The following is a 20,792-nucleotide window of genomic DNA, read 5'->3' on the forward strand; positions in this document are numbered from 1 at the left end:
TGATCTGCCAATGCTTTAATGTCTCAGTTAAGACCTGAAGGGGATGTAAGACATAGATAAAAAAAAGGAGGGCATTAGAATGTGTAGAAGAAACAAACAGCATGTACGGGAACCCATCGGTGAAATAGAACATGGTGTCCATCTGCCAGGGATGGAAATTTTGTGGGATGGAAAGGCCAGATAAGGCTCCAGTCAGCATTGAGTGAGCATGTGGGACCCTATAATCCTTAGTAAATATCATGGATTTCATCCTGAGGGTAATGGGGAAATTGCTAAAGAGTGAGTTGTTGTTGTTGTTGTTGTTACAGAGGAGTAACACTATCAGGTTTTAAAATATATATATATCCCTCTTATTGATAAGAATGGATAGGACTTAGGATGAGGGGCTGATGGAAGTGAGGAGTTGGACCTACAGAGATTGTTGCAACAATCACAACCACTGAGGATAACCCAATGGAGTGGTGGATCTGATAGTCACTTAAGAAATAACCTTGACAAGTGATTTATGGGGAGGGAGAGATTTGAGGGACAAGAAGGAGCTGAGGTTCCTGGTGTGGGCAGCTGGGTCAACATGGTGCTGCTCACTCAGAGAGCATTGTGTTTAGTGGCCATGATCAAGGCAACATATGTGTCTTTAAACACACTAAGGGTAATGTGATGCCCATAATGTGAATCATATGTCAACTGAAATGAAATAGGGAACCCAGATTCACTGCATTCTGTTCCATGCATTCAGGGTCAAGCTCTTTATGGATGTGCCTGGATGATGGAGTTGGCCACGCTACTTAAATTACTCTCTCTCTCTTCCCACTCACTCATCCACTTCTCTTCCCCTCCATTTAAATATATATGATTGAATTGGTATAAATTAAGTGGGAATATAATTATACTCTATTATATTTGGTTCTAGAACTCATGAAAGACATGTGAGACAGGGATGAAGTTCTCTGCAGTCAACAGCATATGGATATTAGTTGATCCTAGAAAATAGATGAGCCTAGAAAGACCCTGGATGGCAAAAACTAGACCTGATGCTAAGGTACAGCAAGGAATCCAGTGCAGGACTGCTATCATAATAAGGAGACTCTTAAGGAAGAAACTGGACACTCTGCCCCTATTGTTCTGACCCTGGGGATATTTTGCTCAGTCTCTAGAAAAAAGAGACTTGATGGAAATAAGTAACACAAAATAATGTGCCCAGAAACTGTGCACATTAAAATTTGTTATAGATGCTGAAATAAGAACCACGTGTTAAAGTTAACACTGAAAACTACAAAAATTGACCCAGGAATAAGAGGACTTAATTATCAACCCAAATAAATCTAACAAAATAAAATTGCATGCAGTAAAATTTTCTTAATAACTGAAAAAAATTGACAAAAGAATCAAATATTTTTAATAAAAGCAGACTCAAGAAGATTGGACTGTAGGAATACAGGCTGTGCACGCAAAATTCATTAAATTAATAAAAATCAATATGGTATAATTGGTAAAATTTGAAATGATTCAAATCTTCATTATGAAATTTATACTCCAAATACTTAATTCTGAAAATTTTCCTGTACAGAAAATAGATCGCATTATATGGAAAATTGGTTGAAGAATTAAACTGGCTAAAGTGCAATTCTTTCCCAAGCTTCACTAATAATCAAGTGTGATGGCCAATTTTTCAGACTCTGAATGACTCTTTACAAAAAAAAAGTATTTGAATATATGCTTCCGAACAATGAAAAGAGAATGCCAAAATGGAATCCAAAAAAAATCCAAAACATAAGTGTACCTAATCCAAGAGTCCAATAAAAAAAAAATTCCAGGGTAACTGCACTACAATCAGCTTAAAAAGCAATTGATCCAACTAGAATTAGAAGTCAGACAGCCCTAAGAAAAACCTTTCGAAGGGAGAAGAAATGTGTGGGAAATATCAGAAAGGGAGACAGAACATAAAGACTCCTAACTCTGGGAAAGGAACTAGGGGTGGTGGAAGGGGAGGAGGGCGGGGGGTGGGGGTGAATGGGTGACGGGCACTGAGGGGGGCACTTGATGGGATGAGCACTGGGTGTTATTCTGTATGTTGGTAAATTGAACACCAATAAAAAATAAATTTATTATAAAAAAAAACCCTTTCGAGATTGAAGTAAATTCTCTGTAACAAATAACATGATTAAACAACTGATTTCTTAATAGATAAAAAAGAAAGGCATTGAAACAATAGCTCTTTGGAAGTCAGGTTTTACATATGATGCCAACTAAATGGCTTGAGCAGCTGATAGAAATAAAAAAGAAAGTCCGAAAAAAAAATTAAATAAATAAAAAATAAAAATTAAAAAAAAAAAAAAAAAGAAAGTCCGGAGGTGCCTGGGTGACTCAGTAGTTAATGCATCTGCCTTTGGCTCAGGTCATGGTCCCAGGGTCCTAGGATCCAGTCTGGCTCCCTGCTCAGCAGGGAGTCTGCTTCTTCCTCTCCCTCTGCCCCTCTCCGTGCTTTCTCATGTTCATGTGCACACTCTATCTCTCTCAAATAAATGAAATCTTAAAAAAAAAAAAAGTCCACTTGACCTTGACATTTAGAACATTCTTCTTCATGCAGTCAGAGTTCATCCCCTTCTCTATGGGTCCAAATGTAGTACTTGGTTTTAGAGACTAGAAGCTACAAAATCATTGCATCATAAAAGTTATATACCAGTTTTTAATTTTAATAATCATCCTATAGATAAAGCATAATTTATTACAATTACAGAATAGAATTCAAAAGATATAAATGTTATAAGATGTTTTTGCATGCTAGAGTTGGAAAGCAAAGATGAAGGGAGGCTCTGAGCCACCAATTTCCTCATCTTAAACACCTGGAGAATCAAGATATTCTATCAAAGGCCGACAGATCAAGCAATCGACTCTAAGTCTAACCCTTAAAATTATGCAAGTAACCAAGCGCAATACCAAATGAAAAATATACTAAGTAGCAGAAAGTGGAGGAATCACGAGGACAGCAGAAGGATTACTGTCGCGCTAAATTCCTCATCTTGCACAGGGACAATTCGATAACTGCTACTTAACCTTGACAAATCAAGAAACAGAAGCATAAGAGAATCAATGAGAGTTAACTAGACAATGGCCAGCACACTAAAAAACTAAAAGGGTTAAAAGTGGAAATGAGGATACAGGCAGAGGTGGGGACATTTTATTTTTCATGTGATACCCTCCGCAGCATTTCTTCCTTCTCAGTTATTTGAATTATGTGCATATAAGTGTTACTTTTGCAGATTTGCAAAAGGACCATAAAAATCCTTCCAGGGCTCCAAATATCCTCGGATTTAACCTGGAGAGTCAAAATATCGGTTACAGTGACAGGTTCTAAATCTGAGTCATAAAGAAAGGAAGCATAATCTCAATTTGCAGTCCGAACCAAGAGGCCTGCACAATATGGATCGTGATTTCACATGGGAAACCGCAGTGACAGGAAGGCCCATGCAGAGGCTCTGAGGTGAGAGACCTCCCTGAGGTGAGGCGCTAGATTGCAAGGGAGGTGGGAGTTACCCATCAGAAGCTCTGCTTCTGTTCCTCTGAGGACTGGCCCCCAGCAGGCTCACAGGCTCACTCCCCCTGAATAGCCAGAAGACAAGCACTCATCCTGGAAAGAGGGCTGAGGCGTCAGTCACCTCCCTAAGCAGAGACTCTAAACTCCTCAAGAATTCACTTGCAGTGAAGATTAGGTAGCTCCAGGCTTTACTTCCAATCTTCAGCCCTGATAGAGCTCCAATTGCTCACTCATTCATGCACTGGGTGCTGGAAATACAAAATGATTTAAAACTCTATCTCAGCCCTCGAGGCTCTTACAATGGCGTGGGGAATTAGGTGAGTCAAGGATGAAGGACAAAACCATACAGTGAGTGTGACTGCACTAGGGGGAACTTTAGGAGCCCAGAAAACAATGTGGTAATGAAGAATCACGTGGACCCCTCAGTGGGATCCCCTGAACTCTGGCTTCTGGTTGGGTTTGGCCAATGGGAGGCCCCAGCAAGAGATCCAGAGGATGGTGAAGAGTGAAGTCAGGGTCTTCCTCTCCACCTCTCTCCCCAGTGGCAGCCATGCCCCACAGCTGCTGCCAGGTGATCCATCCACAGGGCTCTCTCTGGTTCTACAACACCCTCCTCCCCCGACCCTTTCAGATGTGGGTGCCATTACACCCACATTCTCACCACACCTGAAAACTGTACCCTCACTGTATCCTCTTACTGAACTCTGCTTGCATTTAAAAAGTGTTCCTTTAATAAAATATCCTCAAAATGCCCGGTTTGAATGTACCATCTGTTTCCTGCCAGAGCCCTGGCTGATAGAATCATCCATTAAATAAAATTGAGAAAACAAGAAAAGGAAATGATCACCCACAAATCAAAGCCACCCAGCACATGCAAGTATTAACATTTTGATATATTTCTTTTCAGCAATCTTTGGGTCCATATATGTACATAGCTGGCATTGTCATGCATACACAACTTTACATTATGAACTTTCCAATTAATGTGATATTACAAACATTTTTACAATGATAGGTATAATTTAATAGCATCTACCTTGTTCCAGGCAAAAACTTAAGTGTGTTAACATTACATTATCTCATTTAATTCTAAGAACAATCTCATGAGATAAATATTATCCTTGGGGATTTCTGAAAGGAAATATTCATCTGCAATGAAGCTGAATTATTTGTGGCTTTCTCTTAGGAGGCAGAGGTTTTAAACTTATACCTTCTTAGAACAGTGTTTCTCTCTAGTTTTCTCTGTCAGTAAGAAGCCAAACCAGACAATCTGATCCTCACGCTTTACCTTAACCAGTAGGGGAAGTCACTGGGCAAGTCGCCAGAGGTTTGCAACAACACACTCAAAACATTTCAATGTGGATCTGGTCCACAAAACTTGAAACACCACACTGACGCTAATAAGAGCTATAAACTATGGGTTAAGCACAGGGCCAAATGTTTTAAATAGATTATCTCTCATAATCTCTCCTAACTTCCCAGGAAATCTATATTCTACAGAAGAAAACATGAGGATTTAGAGAAATTGAGATACTTGTCTATAATCACATAAGGAAGTGCTAGACAATCTCAATCCCAAGTAATCACCACCATGCAATCCACCTACCTGCCTAATTCTTCATACTCCAAGCTAAGACATCTCAAGAAGGTGAGAGAAGAGAGTCAGGAGGTGAGCCACACCGATTCCAGCTGGACTGGGCGGGGCCTCTGATACCCTCACTGTGTGACGTGTTTCCCAGGACGTCAGCCTCACTGCCACCTCCTCATTCACCTGTCAATCCCACAGGCATTCCACCTCCCCCACCATGATACCCTCCCATCCACCCAACACAGAAGCCCAGTGGTAATGTGCCCTATAAGATGCCCCTTTGTCCATTTTGGTGGTCTAAATGGCAATATCTTAGTTTTGTTGACACAGAAGCCATGTCCATTAATACGGGTTACAAAAAAAATAATACCTCATAAGAAAATTAGAAAACAAATGAACATGAACAGACTTTAACACAATAGATCCCAATCCAAAATCAATCCCAGATTGATTAGCTTGTCAGCTCTTCAGAAAAAAAATTTAAGTGTACATTAATTTCTGATTAAGTTAATTGGCCATAGGGAACTCAGAAACTGTTCGGAGGATTTGCACCATAGTTTCAGAATATAGGATTTGAGCATATCTTTTCTAGAAAACCCCATTTAAACAAAGTCCACTGTTGTGAGTACCTAGCAAGCCAGGCAGCCATCTCCCATTCCCATGGCCCCAGGTCTTCACAGAGCACTTGAAAGGAGAACCACTCCCATGGACCCCATCATTGGAGCCATGTATCTTGTACCTGGTCCTTGACTCCGATTTGAGCAGGACATGACTACAAAAGGCCTATACTGCATCCTGATGGTAAGTAAAAAAAAAAAAAAAAAAAAAAAAAAAAAAAAAAAAACAGAGCAAGTTCCATAACAACAGGTCTAGCCTTGAAAGCACAGAAGAATAGGGCTGCCACCAGCCCAGAGGACTTACCTGCCTTGGTAAGGTGGCTCCAAACAGCAACTCCAGTGGCACCTCTCAAAGCTCTCCACAGAACAAGTCCCTCAGAGTCAGAGCTCCTGCTCCTGGCAGTTGGAGGCCTTCTGGGAGGGGCGGCTCGGAAGCTGGGTGGAGAGCGTGAGGAAGGCAAATGGGAACACGGCCAAAGTGATTTTAAAGAATCGTGTAGGAAACCCTGTAACTGGAGAAGTGACTGAGATGGTACTTACATTTATACTTTGGAAGCATCTGCCTTTAATCAGTGCTTAATCTAACTCTGCAGAAAGCATCATTAATAAAGAAACAGGTTGTTTTTTTCTTTGGCTAATCCAAGTGGGTGAGAGAACAGCGAAGAGTCTATCTGAAAAGCCATGCTGGGCTTCTGTAAGCAGTTTAGCAGCTTAGCCTGTAGGCCAACTAACCTAGGCACTCTAGGGTTTCACCCCCCAAGACCCCAAGGCCCACAATGTGAAATTGTTCATAAGGTACCCAGTCAGCTGCTCCTCCTTTCTTTTCTCTTGTGCCATCAACACTGGGGGTTCAGACCTATGAAAATACATGCTTGCCTATGTGGCTGTCATAAGGGACACCAAGAAAATCCCTTGGCCACCAAAGCAATTCCACAATGGATTTGTCATCAAACCCCAAATTCCTCCAAGTTAGCTTTTGTTTTGTTAATTCTTGGAGACAACTTAGATCTCTTTGGGAAGTGTCACACGATAAGCTATTTTCAGTTGTTGTCACCTTCCAGAGGCTAACTGACAGCCAACAGGGATAAACAATGCAAGATGGGTGTTTACATGGAGGCAGGAGATAGGAAGTAGGTGTTTAAAGGAGTATTGGATTAGAATTACAAGCAGATTTTGGTCCTGCCAGAAGTGGCACTGAACACTAGTCAAAAGAACTGGGCATAAATCCCAGCTCTACCACTAAAGCTGCATGATATTGGATGAAGCACTCAATTTCTCTGAGCCTTAATTTTCTTTGCATAAAATGGGATAATTCTTTCAAACTTCCTCAGTCTTAAGAAGCAAATGTGGTAATAGCTATAAAAATACTCTGCAAACACTGGATATAAGTATCTTCATTTTCAAGAAGGAAAAGGCCTGGTTGCTTTTTTCCCCCAACTAACTCAACACCTAGATCCCACGCAGAGAAAATGAAATCACAGACATAGGATTAGTACCAGGCTTGGCACAATGTATAGGCCCCGACTTTTTTTAAGCAGTGATCAGAAATTCTAAATCCCTGTCTGATTTCAGTATGATTCTCGGAATAAGAGAAGACCAAAGAATAGGAGAAGTACCTAGAGTTAATAAATAAGTATTTTTTTATATGGATAAAAACGTGTGTATCCGAAGAGGTAAAGGAAGCCTCCAAATCCATTATCTTAAAAGGTCCTAGCCTTTTTAAATATAAACTCTTTGCAAATATTATTTTCCTAAGCCATTAAGTCATTTTCTGACTTCCCACTCTGAAGTTTCAGAGAGCATCCTGGCTTCATCTTCAAGGTAAATACAAATAATTCCAAACATAAGGACTTTCAAAGAGTTATACACCATCACCTGCCACCCAAGCAGTATGGGGTTTGCATTCAGGACTTTTCCCAGACTCATCTCTCCAGTGGAGAATTTGGGGAAGGAAATTTGCATTTGAAAGCTGGAGCAGAGTCTCTTTGTTGAGTCCTCATAATAAGAGGATGCTAACATCAGCAAAGGGTCAGGATGCCCCTACATTTGCATTCCTGGAGCCCTTACACATTGTCACCTAACTCTTGGGTGCTAGCAAGCAGCAAGACCCTGCCAGTCTGTCTTGTCATCTGATAAGCTGACCAGCATCAACATCAGTGCCCAAGTCAGGATCATCAGCTTTAGCAGCAGCCACATGTCTATCTGTTTATCTAGCAAAAGTGACATTGAACCTCCACTATTGCAGAACATCTGGAAATACCAAAATAAGACCTAAGTCCTTAAGGAGCATGAGAAAGAAAGATGTACAAAGAACAACAGCAAGAAAGAGGGCATCACTCTCTCCCACAGAGTTACAAAATCTGGATTACACTTCAATGTCAGAAAGCCAATTCAGAAGCACTATTCTACAGCTACTGGTGGCTCTAGAAAAAAGCATTAAGGACTCACGAGACTTCATGACTGCAGAATTTAGATCCAATCAGGCAGAAATTAAAAATCAATTGAATGAGATGCAATCCAAACTAGAAGTCCTAACGACGAGGGTTAACGAGGTGGAAGAACGAGTGAGTGACATAGAAGACAAGTTAATGGCAAAGAGGGAAACTGAGGAAAAAAGAGACAATCAATTAAGGGACCATGAAGACAGATTAAGGCAAATAAATGACAGTCTAAGGAAGAAAAACCTACGTTTAATTGGGGTTCCCGAGGGCGCCGAAAGGGCCAGAGGGCCAGAATATGTATTTGAACAAATCCTAGCTGAAAACTTTCCCAATCTGGGAAGGGAAACAGGCATTCAGATCCAGGAAATAGAGAGATCCCCCCCTAAAATCAATAAAAACCGTTCAACACCTCGACATCTAATAGTGAAGCTTGCAAATTCCAAAGATAAAGAGAAGATCCTTAAAGCAACAAGAGACAAGAAGTCCCTGACTTTCATGGGGAGGTATATTAGGGTAACAGCAGACCTCTCCACAGAGACCTGGCAGGCCAGAAAGGGCTGGCAGGATATATTCAGGGTCCTAAATGAGAAGAACATGCAACCAAGAATACTTTATCCAGCAAGGCTCTCATTCAAAATGGAAGGAGAGATAAAGAGCTTCCAAGACAGGCAGGAACTGAAAGAATATGTGACCTCCAAACCAGCTCTGCAAGAAATTTTAAGGGGAACTCTTAAAACTCCCCTTTAAGAAGAAGTTCAGTGGAACAATCCACAAAAACAAGGACTAAATAGATATCATGATGACACTAAACTCATATCTGTCAATAGTAACTCTGAACGTGAATGGGCTTAATGACCCCATCAAAAGGCGCAGGGTTTCAGACTGGATAAAAAAGCAGGACCCATCTATTTGCTGTCTACAAGAGACTCATTTTAGACAGAAGGACACCTACAACCTGAAAATAAAAGGTTGGAGAACCATTTACCATTCAAATGGTTCTCAAAATATACCCTAAAAACTACAGAACACTTCTGAAAGAAATTGAGGAAGACACAAAGAGATGGAAAAATATTCCATGCTCATGGATTGGCAGAATTAATATTGTGAAAATGTCAATGTTACCCAGGGCAATTTACACGTATAATGCAATCCCTATCAAAATACCATGGACTTTCTTCAGAGACTTAGAACAAATTATTTTAAGATCTGTGTGGAATCAGAAAAGACCCCAAACAGCCAGGGGAATTTTAAAAAAGAAAACCATATCTGGGGGCATCACAATGCCAGATCTCAGGTTGTACTACAAAGCTGTGTTCATCAAGACAGTGTGGTACTGGCACAAAAACAGACATATAGATCAATGGAACAGAACAGAGAACCCAGAAGTGGACCCTGAACTTTATGCTCAACTAATATACGATAAAGGAGGAAAGACGATCCACTGGAAGAAAGACACTCTCTTCAATAAATGGTGCTGGGAAAATTGGACATCCACATGCAGAAGAATGAAACTGGACCACTCTCTTGCACCATACACAAAGATAAACTCAAAATAGATGAAAGATCTAAATGTGAGACAAGATTCCATCAAAATCCCAGAGGAGAACTCAGGCAACACCCTTTTTGAACTTGGCCACAGTAACCGGAGAAGGACAAACAGTGTATGTTCTCATTCATTTGGGGAATATGAATAATAGTGAAAGGGAATATAAGGGAAGGGAGAAGAAATGTGTGAGAAATATCAGAAAGGGAGACAGAACATAAAGACTTCTAACTCTGGGAAATGAACTAGGGGTGGTGGAGGGGGAGGAGGGCGGGGGGTGGGGGTGAATGGGTGACGGGCACTGAGGGGTACACTTGACGGGATGAGCACTGGGTGTTATTCTGTATGTTGGTAAATTGAACACCAATAAACATTAATTTATAAAATTAAAAAAAAAAAAGAAAGAGGGCATCAAGGAGCTGCAAGCAAGATGCAAACAGAGGTCTTCACAGAAGAGAGTAAGGAGCAACTCATTTTGGGAAGGCTTCCAAGAGGAGATAGGATTTGAGGTGAGGCTGAGATGATGAATGAGAACTCAATATGCAGAGCAAGTAGGGATGGGCTTTCCAGGAAAAGCCTGAGCAAGGACACACAGGCCCAGAAGGACAAGACATGTGTAGAGAATCTCAAGTGGTTCCATGAGGTTGGAGTAGTGACAAGGAAAGGGGACAAAAGAAGAGGAGAATTTGCATGGCCTTGCATACCACTCGAACACCACTAACGAGTTTGAACTTGAACTTGTATTGAGTCACAGGTATGACACTGGCACAGTCTTAAGCTGCTGATAATGTATAACCACTAACTCTTCTGTTTCCCTGATAGGTGCCACCACTGGTATCTCACTGACAATAAGACATCCATGCAAATAAACAATGTTCATGGATAATGCTGAGGGTGTGACATATACCACAGCAGGTTCGGCAGCCAGAGTGAATGGAACATTTGTGGGAAAACTTGGAGAGAGCAAACCAACCAAGGGGAGCCAACTGGCTCTGATTGATTTAGCTGAAATCAGAGGTGGTCTAAGGAAACATAGCAGTGGAACCAAAAGCAGCTGCTCTACTCAGAAACCTCCTAAAAGCTGGTTCCTGTATATTTTGCCCTCTCCAATGCTCCAGGGTCAGCCAACAGCTTTCACATACATGTAGAGACTGAGCAAAGGTTTCAATGTCCAGTTCCCAAGATCTCCTGCAACACAAGAGTAAAGACTGCTCCATCCTCTAACTTCCACAGTTCATTCCTGGCACCTGAATTTAGCATTTAGTACACTGTGCTTCCACTTTCTGATATGTATGCTGATATGATGTGTTCTTCTGACATGTAATATTGAGGAGTCTTTTAGTTGCAAGTAACAAAATCCTAGTATATAGTATAAGCAGAAAAGAGACTTTATTGGCAAGGATCACAGGTGTCACATAGAATCCAAGGGAAGAAATGTTGTGGACCCTCACAGAATAGAACCAAAAACTGAAGAATGGTTCCTGCAGGAAACTCAAGAAATTCTGCCTCTCTTTGTCTCCTGTTTCTGTTGCTATTCCCCAGCCTCTATGCTCCCTTTTTCTATTCTATACTAGCTTTCTGTGGTCCAAGTTGACCTGACAGAAAATGACCATTCTCAACCACTGTGTTTAAATGCAGAGCCCTTTCATTCTGGGATGAGAAATCCCTGGGAAGCACCTGAATGATCTCATTTGGCCCCAGGACCTGACTCTGAACCAATCAACAGAGATCAGGAAGATGGAGGTAGGGCAGCTCCCACTGGCAACCTGAGGATGAACCCAGGAGGAGCAGCTCCAAGAGAACGCCCAAATGGGAACAGCACCAACATCACAATGTTTTAAGTATTAAATGAGGCAATGCGTATGAACTTCTCTTTGTAAAGTCTTAAATGTTGTACAAAGATAAAATTTTATGATTTTTGGGGAACCAAAAGACCTGGCCTTGAATCCTACCGTGTTGTGCCACCTAAAAGCCATGTGATCTCTTTTTAAAATTTCTCTAAATCTTGGTTTCTTCATCCAGAAATGGCACTGATAACAGCTACTATCCACAGCATTCATGAGACTTAAATGATCAGGGGATACCACTTTGTGAACTGTAAAGTGCAAGCTAAAATAAATGTAAGTGAGTGTGGTAAGAGTCAGTGTTCACATATGTGATCGCCCACTAGCAACAGTGTCCTTACCACCCCACCCTCACAGATGCAAATATACACACAATGCAAATTCTTTGTACCTACCACAGCCCCTACCACATTTAAGCAGCAGCAAGTAGTAGCTACAGTGGATTGCTTATTTGTGTAGGAGGGAGAGAGAAATAGGTGGAGGAAGGCAGGGAGGGAGGGAGAGAACAAGGCAGGCAGACAGGCATGCCGCCAGCCTGAGGCTGGGATAGGTGGCCAAGTCTATATGGAAGCCCAGTGAAGGGACTGGCTGGAAGTCAAAAAGGATATAATTAACTTAAGAATCACAATAAACTTGTACCCACACTTAATAGGTTTCAAATATTTTCTCAATTTACCCTGGCTTCATCCTTCTCGGTTTGTCCTTATTGAGGAGGCAGGGAATGGAAAAAGGCAAGGAAAATTCTTAAAGAGACAGCACTCCTACACCTATAAACAAGAGGAGCTGGTGGCCTGCAAGACATCAGACCTCTGCAGCCACTCCTCAGAGAACACATAGCGGAGGGGAGTTGAGCTGTAGCGACAGGGAGAAATACATCTGACCTTGACTAACCTCCCTCCCCACCACCCCTCCTGGCTGCTCCCCCTCCTCAACTCTCCTCTTCAGCAGCCCTTAAACCCTTAGAGGCTGAAGGTGGTCTCAGAGCTGCAGATGAGTGTCCCTTGAAGAATTCAGGCAGGTTTGCCTCATGATGCCCTAGTTTGTTTTGTCATTTCAGCTTTTTCTGTGCTTTTCCCTGACTGGGCAGAAAATGGATGTTGGTATTTCTGGAGCAAATTTAAAGCCATCTGGAAATGAATTCACAATGTGCACAGAAGAGAAACAAGGTCTTCTGAGGTTCAAGTTCAGAAACAGAATGACTGGGTGTCGCAGGAGGAGTTGGAAGACCCTCCTGGCCTCAGGTTAAGTGCTTCACACCAAAACCTCAACTTGATGATACTCAGTTCTCTTTAAAATCCTGAGCATAGTAGCTCCCCTGGCTATCTCCATAAAAGGTGGCCTGACCAAAACCTCTGGGAGTACTGGAGCCTGTGGCCATCAGTGGCCATCTAAAGAATGTATCCTTTTATCTGTAGCACAGATGCTAGCTGTCTGTCCCTCTTCTGTCTCCTGGACCCCTACTGCTGTGCCTTGCTTCTGGCCCTGGGGGAATCTTTCTTGGCCTTCCCCAGCCCCATTGGGCTTTCAATTCTTTTTATTCCCTTCAGTTTCCTACCATCTTTCCTCTCAAGAATGAGGCAAATTTCTTTCCATGCCTTGAGCATAACAGTTTGAAAGATGCTCCCCATTTTTTATATGCATGCCCTTGGGTCTCATCTGCCATCTCAAGCAATTTATCTGAGTTTTTCTTTCAAATAAGTAATATGTTCTCTGCAAAAGAAATTTTAGTAAAGAATATGTCTCCACCTGATGGGATTGCCATAATTTGGAATTAGAGGTTATACTGTCTTATTCTGTGTGCTGTCAATTTTACATTTAATTTTAGAAATTAAAATGGATAAAAGAAATCTTAATTAATTTTTGAGGCCTTATTTGAGACAGGTTAGTCTTAAAAGACACCATGAAGTGAGTATGTATATATAGATTCCCAGATGACTAGAAAGTCAAACCACTGGGGTCCTTCTGCAGTTTCTCCCCTTCTGTTCCTCTCCACTTTCTAGAATTATCTATGTCCTGACCAGTCCAACCTGTCAGCATCTTTGCCCCTTAAGGACAGTAAGACCACTCCCCCACAAGACTGAGCATGAATTTCTTTCTCAGAAGAGGTCAGGTCAATGGGCAGTAGGGGCACCCTGACCATGGGGACTTCAATGTACTCCTAGAGCCCTGGGACCTTGCTCAAGAGAAAGAGCCTGTATGGGTCTCTCTTTGCCCCTGTGAAGGCCCAAGCTCTACTACCTCTACATCCTTTGGCATATGTTCCAGCATCTGGGAGCCCAACACACCTCAAAGTGAGGACAGAGCTGCTACCAGGGTCCCTGTGGGGGACTGAGGGTCTCATAGCCTCAGTAATTCAAAGCCATAGTCCCTGTTGCCCTAATTCTATTATTATCACCCCAGGCCCAAATCCAGAACACAAGTGTCTGATGAAGATCCCTGAAAGCCCAGGTATGCATTCACACTCACTCATACATATACACAGAGAAAGAGGGAGAGAACCCAGCAGAACAGAGATGTGAAAGTAAGTAAGATGCAGAAAACCTAAGGTTTCATTGGGACCACTACTTGATTTATTCTGTAAGGTTGGGCTTCGCACACCCCAAACACCATGGGGCTAAGAAAGGAAGGCTCACAGACCAGGTGATCCCAAGGGGAGACAAACCAGCAAGTAGGCAGACAAATGGCCACCCTGAGTGGCACTGGCCTGGCTGAGACTCACCTCCCTGACCTTACTTACCTACTCTTTTGTCATTTAGAGGCTCATGCCCAAATCCATACCGGTGCTCCTGCTGGGCCCCTGCATGGATGGACTGTCCTCTCCCCTACCTACTCCCTGAATCCATGCCAACATTCAGAACTTAGCTGAAGCTCTCTTCTCTAGGGAGTTTTTCTCATAGTGAGGTTTTACTTTGGTGACATTGATTGTCCCCCACTTCCTCCTCAGACCATTTCATGTTGGATGAGCCTCATCAACCCAGTTAGGTTTAAGCCTGCTCCAGGGCAAAATTTGTGTCCTCTTTCCTTGCATCAATCAGCACCCAGCCTGGAGTTCATGTTCATAAATTAACATTCAAGTCCCCTATTAAATGAAATGAAGGAAGCTAGATAAGAGATGGCTCAGCTGCTTCCAGAAAGACACTTGCGCTTCAGAGCTCGAGGAAAACAGGAGGAGGGCGGGAGAGAGGGAGAGAGAGGGAGGAAAAGGCTCACTAAAAGCTTATGGAATACACAGAAGAGCTGAGCACCAGAACAAAGACTCATTTAAAAGGGCAAAGGAAACACTAGATGGCTGTTAATGGTGAACTGAATATGATAAATTATTGCTTAAATCACTTGGTTTCACTCCTTGTTGTTATGCACAGTTAATTGGAGAGAACAAAATGCTGAGGCTGGCTGTACCGGTTGGGAGATGGCAGCAGTCTCCGGCTTGTAGCTTCTCCAGGACCACAAAGCCATCATGCAGGGATGACAAACGTGGGGCCAATCTCACTCCCTAGCCCCCTGCAGTCACCCGGTCCCATTACCCTCACTCTGCAGGCTTTAGATTTTTGCAGCGAAGTGTCCTAATGGAGAGTAAATCAGAGGGATGATCTGAGTGGCAGGATGTCACCTTATGATCACCAAACTTGCCCCCTCAGGGCCCCAGTCAGATGTCTCTCACCCCAAAGAAAGCCAGGTAGCTTCAATTACAGCTTTAATCTCTATTCAAAAACTTGGATTTTGACAGTTTTTTCTTATGTTTCTAATATATATATATATTCCTAAGTTCCTACTAAATTATAAAGCACTTAGTGGAGAAAAGAGTAGGACATAGAAATGAGTAGGACATAGCTTCTGCCTTTACTCAGTTGAGAGAACAGACATTGAACTCATTGTGGGCTCCATAGGAAAAAATCTTTCTACCACTTAATTTAGAACAAAGAATCTGTTAAAGTCTGGGATTTTATTAATAATCCTGTGGCAAAGGGAGAATAAGCAGGCAAAGTGAGCCTGATAACAACATCAGCAAAATAAAAAACAGAAACATACAGAACTGTTAAAGATTAGAATTTCACAAATAATGTTTATATGACAATTAATTAGGCTTGGAGAGTTATAGTTACATGATATGGAAGACAACATTCAAATGTTGCAGTCTTACATGTCTACGAGATAGTTTAACAAATACTATCAAGAGACATTATGGTTACAGAAATAGAAAAAGAATTATAAGATACAATTCAAGTATAAGTTTGAAGACATGGTCATGTTTTCCTAAACATGAATTTAAATTTATATTTAATCTTATGTTTAAAGATTCTTCTCAACCTTCAGTTTTATCACAAGAAAAAGTTTTTAATTGCTATACTCCTTTCATTAAGTTTTTGTGTAAATAAATGTTATCTCAAGAGAAAAAGCTTTTTCACAAGACTGTTAATTAGAGGCTTGCAGGCTCTTCTTAGAGTCAGGAGTCAGTACAGGAAAATAAAACAACAACAACAACAAAAAAAAAAATATATATATATATATATATACACTACACACACGCACATCTCAGAATTAAAATGCTAACAAAGAATAAAATATGGAATAATGGTTTCTCTATTAGAAAATATGAGCTTAAGGAGGGCTCTGGAACAACATTTCTGTCATTATGGGGAGCTGAATATCTTCAAAAATTCTTGCATTTGAAAGAACTAGTATACTGGATAACACAGTAAAAGGTGAAAACTTAAGGGCATTAAGTGCCTAGGTCAGTTAAGCAGCCAAATCTTGAGGTCAGCTCAAGTAATGATTTCAGGGTTGTAAGATCGGGCCCCATGTTGGGCTCCACACTGAGCATGGAGTCTGCTTAAGATTCTCTCTCTCTCTCTCTGCCCCTACCCCACTCTCTTTCTCAAAAAATAAAATAAAGTAAATAAATAAAAATAAATAAAAGATGAAAAATTAAAACATTTAAAAAGCTCTGAGGACTCTACAGATAAAGACAAAGAAGAAACCCTTGGATGGAAAAGTATTGGAACCAGCTTTTACCTAAAGGATCTCTGCCAAGCCTTGGAGACCTCACATTTCCAATAGATTGTTGCAGAGGGTGTGGGACATGCCAAAAGCCTAGGGGTCATCTAAAGTGGGATATGCAAGAGCAGTTCACTGTGTAAGGTGGGAGCATCAAAGGGCTTACACCCATAATGCAAAGTGAACAAGAAATAAAATCTGCCTCTAGAAGGAGACTAGCAGAAGCAAACACAAATCCTTTCTGGTGAAATCCCACTGTGATCAAAGACCTCAAGCAATCCTCACAATAATGTTTTAATAAAACTTAACATTTCACAATGAAAATCACAAAGCACACAAGGAAATAAGTCACCATGAATGAGAAGTAATCAAAGCAATGGATAACACAAAGATTTTAGTTTCCAGAGTTATCTGACAGAAAATTTAGGAATTAATAAAAAAGCTTAAAAATATGAAAGGACAAGAGACTATAAATAATGACCCTTGCAAATTTTTGAATAAATCAAAAAATATCTAGAAAGTAAAATATAGGAACTGCAATTAGAAATGCAATACACAAATAAAACAGCAGATTAGACATATATGAAGAGAAAAATTTAAAACTGAAAGCTAAATATAAGTAAATTAGACCAAAGTGCAGCACAGGATGCAAAATTAGTAAGAGGGGTTAAAAAACATGGAAGGTAGATTGAACCTAATATAAGTTCAAACTCAAGTTTCAAAAGGAGATAATAGAATGAAGAAAAGAACATTCAAAGAATGGAGAAATTCCCAGAGTTGTTAGGAAAGATCAATCTTCAAGTCCAAGAATCACAATAAATCCAAAGAAGGGAAAAAAATTTTAATAAAAAAAATTCAGAACATCAAAAGTGACTAGATTCTAAAACCTTCCATGGAGAAAAGACAAATTATGTACCAATGGATAGTAATTTAATTGATGGCTGACACCTCAACAGCAATAAAATAATCCAGAAAGGAGCAGAATAAAATGTCCAATGGAATGAGAGAGGGAAAAAAAGGCAAACCTAAAATTCCATGTTGATAAAACTATCTTTCAAGGACAACAGTGAAATATAGACAATTTTGGACAAAAACTAAGAAAAGTTTATCAACAAAAGATCCTCATTAAAAATATGAGGTATATATTAAAAATATACCTCAAGCTGAAAAAAATTTTCCCAGGTGGAAAATCTGAGACACATGAAAGTATGCTGAGTAAAAACATGGTAATATGGAGCCCTGCCATCTTATGGGAAAAGCTCAATGAGCAGGTACTCTTGGCTCAGGGTAGCCTGCTACAATCCATGAAGGAACGTACCGCTGAGCCATCATCATGCCTGAGCACTTACAGGAAGGCTTTTGCTGTGTGGTCACCAACTAATTCAACCAGTTATTTGATGATGAATTGGACCCCTCTGAGGTATTGAAGGCAGCAAAGAACAAGAAAAAAGAAGCCAGCAGGGGCAGCTTGGCCCTGGAGCCAAGAGGGCATCTCAGGCCACAGCTCAGACCAACCCCAACACAGCAGGCAAACAGCTGCCTGAAGAGTCCCAGAAAGACTGCAAGAACCCACTGCCCCCACAACGTTAGTATGGTTGAGAAGGAGGAGACACAGCCAACCGTGGCACTTAAGAAAGAAGGAATAAGACATGTTAGAAGAAGACTTGGTCAACAGTTGCAGTGTGAAGGGAGAATAATTGACAGGAGACCAGAAAGGTGACCATCTTGTAAACTACAATTTGAAAAGCCACTTAAAGAAAAGGATGGGGACACCAGGGTGGCTCAGCAGTTGAGCATCTGCCTTTGACTCAGGGCATGATCCCAGGATCTGGGATCAAATCCCACATTGGGCTCCTTTCATGGAGCCTGCGTCTCCTTCTGTCTGTGTCTCTGCCTCTCTTTCTGTGTCTCTCATGAATAAATAAATTAATTAAAATTAAAAAAGAAGAAAAGGATGAAGGAGGAGACTTTTCAGTTGATAGACAGATTATTGACTGGCCTATCAGAGGCTGTGGTGGTCTTGGAAGAAGTTGAGGAGGCCGGGGCATGGAATGGACAGAGGATATGGACTTGATTCTGGGAGCAAATGTCAATTTGATAGGTATTGTGGTAGTGACATTACAGTGGCTTGAAGCATAGGGACAAATGTGGAGGTCGTGGATCTCAAAACTGGGAAACTTTCAAGATGAATTAACAGAGTCCCCAAAATACATTGGAAAAACTGTTATAATTGCAGTAATTTGGATCAATCAAATGTGACTGAGGAAACACCAGAAGGTGAAGAACATCCAGTTGCACACACTGAAAATGAGAACAAAGTTGAAGTAAAAGAAGACAGTCCCCCCAAAAATGACTTTGGATGTGTGAAAAGCTATTCAAAATAATAACCGGGCAAAAGTAGATTTTAAATTTGAAAACTAAAAGAAGGTGCTCATGGGCAGTAGAAGAGGGGATCTGTCCTTCCTAAGTCAGAGAGTGAAAAGGCTCATGCGGAATATATAATTATGGATCATCATTTCCAAAAGCCATCGATTGATACAATGTCTTAGCTGGAGATCAGTTTTATCAAATCAGTCCATCCAGAACTTGGTGGCAGGGGAGGATGATGTGGCCTTGGGCATGATGGACGTCCAAATCCCAAACCATGGCAGCAGAACTGACAAGTCAAGTGCTTCTGCTCCTGCTGTAGATGACCCTGAGGCATTCCCAGCTCTGCCTTAACTGGTTGCCACAAGACGACCCTGATTCCTTTATAGACTCTCACCTCTCTGGTTTTGCATGCTTAAGGATCCCAAACAGCTTAAGAATTGAAAAAAAAAAAAAAAAAAGACTATCGTTCATACCATTCACATCTAAAGACTGAATTATATCTGCTTTAGAAATTGAACTTCTTTTGTTACACAGAAGTGAGAATATGGTAGTCAGTTTTGTATTTAGAAACGTATTGATAGCAGGGATGTTTTCATAATTTTCAGAGATTATAGATTCTTCACAAATACTTTTGTATTGCTGCTTGCAAATATGCATTTCCAAACTTGAAATATATGTGTGAACAGTGTGTACCAGTTTAAAGCTTTCATTTCATTTATTTTTTTAATTAAGGATTTAAATGTTCTCCCAATTACAATGTGGTCTCTTTTTTTAAAAGATTATTTATTTATTTATTTATTTGAAACAGAGAGAGTGAATGAGAGAGAAAGAGAGAGATTAGAAAGAGAGCATGAGTGGGGGGAAGGGCAGAAGGAGAGGGAGTAGCAGGCTGTCCCACAAGCAGGAATCCAGACTTGGCTCTGTCCTGGGACACCTGGATCATCACCTGATTCATAGCCAGAGGCATAACTGACTGAGTCACCCCGGCACCCCTACAAGCTGGTTTTAAACATTGGACGTAATAACAGCTTTAATACTTCCTTTGCATTTTCACACATGATCTGTTGAGTCATGTAAACTTTGATTTGTCCAATTTTATCTTGTGTGGAACACTAATACTACTTTATGTATTTTAACTTAGTTTTAATATTTTCATTTCTGGAGACACCTACATGGCTCAGCAGTTGAGCTTCTGCCTTCAGCTCAGGGTATGATCCCAGGTCCGGGGATCCAGTCCCACATCAGGCTCCCTGTGAGAAGCCTGCTTCTCTCTCTGTTTATGTCTCTGTGTCTTCCTCTGTGTCTCTCATGAATAAATTAATAAATAAATCTTTTAAAAAAATTTTTCATTTTTGAGGAAAATCTGTTTTGTTTCCCATAATAGCTATTATATATGCTAAATATTTATATACAGAAATATCAGTATTTGAGCAAATTCAAAGCACATTGGTTTATTAATCCTTGCTCCTTCATGATTCATTAAGTTCAAAATTATAATTGATTCACAATTTCAACTATTTACTTCTAAAATGTGTGACTTTTCCATTTTAAAAACCAAACTAGACATTTTGTTGGTGAAAGTTTAAGCTACTTATTGTTGATACACATCCTATCAAGTGAAGTAGTTTTATGGGTGTTGAGGGTTTTTTTTCCACTCCAAAAGTAGATGGAACAAGATAATTTGGCCACTGCATAATATTTAAATTGTTCTGTAAAATAAGTGTCTGTCCACTCAGCATGATTTGTGTGTGTGGAAGGTCCCAAATAAAACTTGTTCTTCCAAAGACAGTCTCTTCAATAAATGGTTCTGGGAAAATTGGACATCCACACGCAGAAGAATGAAACTAGACCACTCTCTT

The 20,792-nt window shown here is 40.7% G+C and overlaps 1 pseudogene; it reads left to right on the top strand.

Moving 5' to 3' along the window:
* Nucleotides 1–17,896: 17,896 nt before the first annotated feature.
* LOC129507228 (plasminogen activator inhibitor 1 RNA-binding protein-like) lies at nucleotides 17,897–19,288 on the top strand (annotated as a pseudogene).
* Nucleotides 19,289–20,792: the final 1,504 nt, after the last annotated feature.

The sequence above is a fragment of the Nyctereutes procyonoides genome, unplaced genomic scaffold, assembly GCF_905146905.1.
Source record: "Nyctereutes procyonoides isolate TBG_1078 unplaced genomic scaffold, NYPRO_anot_genome, whole genome shotgun sequence".
In the NCBI taxonomy this organism is placed as follows: Eukaryota; Metazoa; Chordata; class Mammalia; order Carnivora; family Canidae; genus Nyctereutes; species Nyctereutes procyonoides.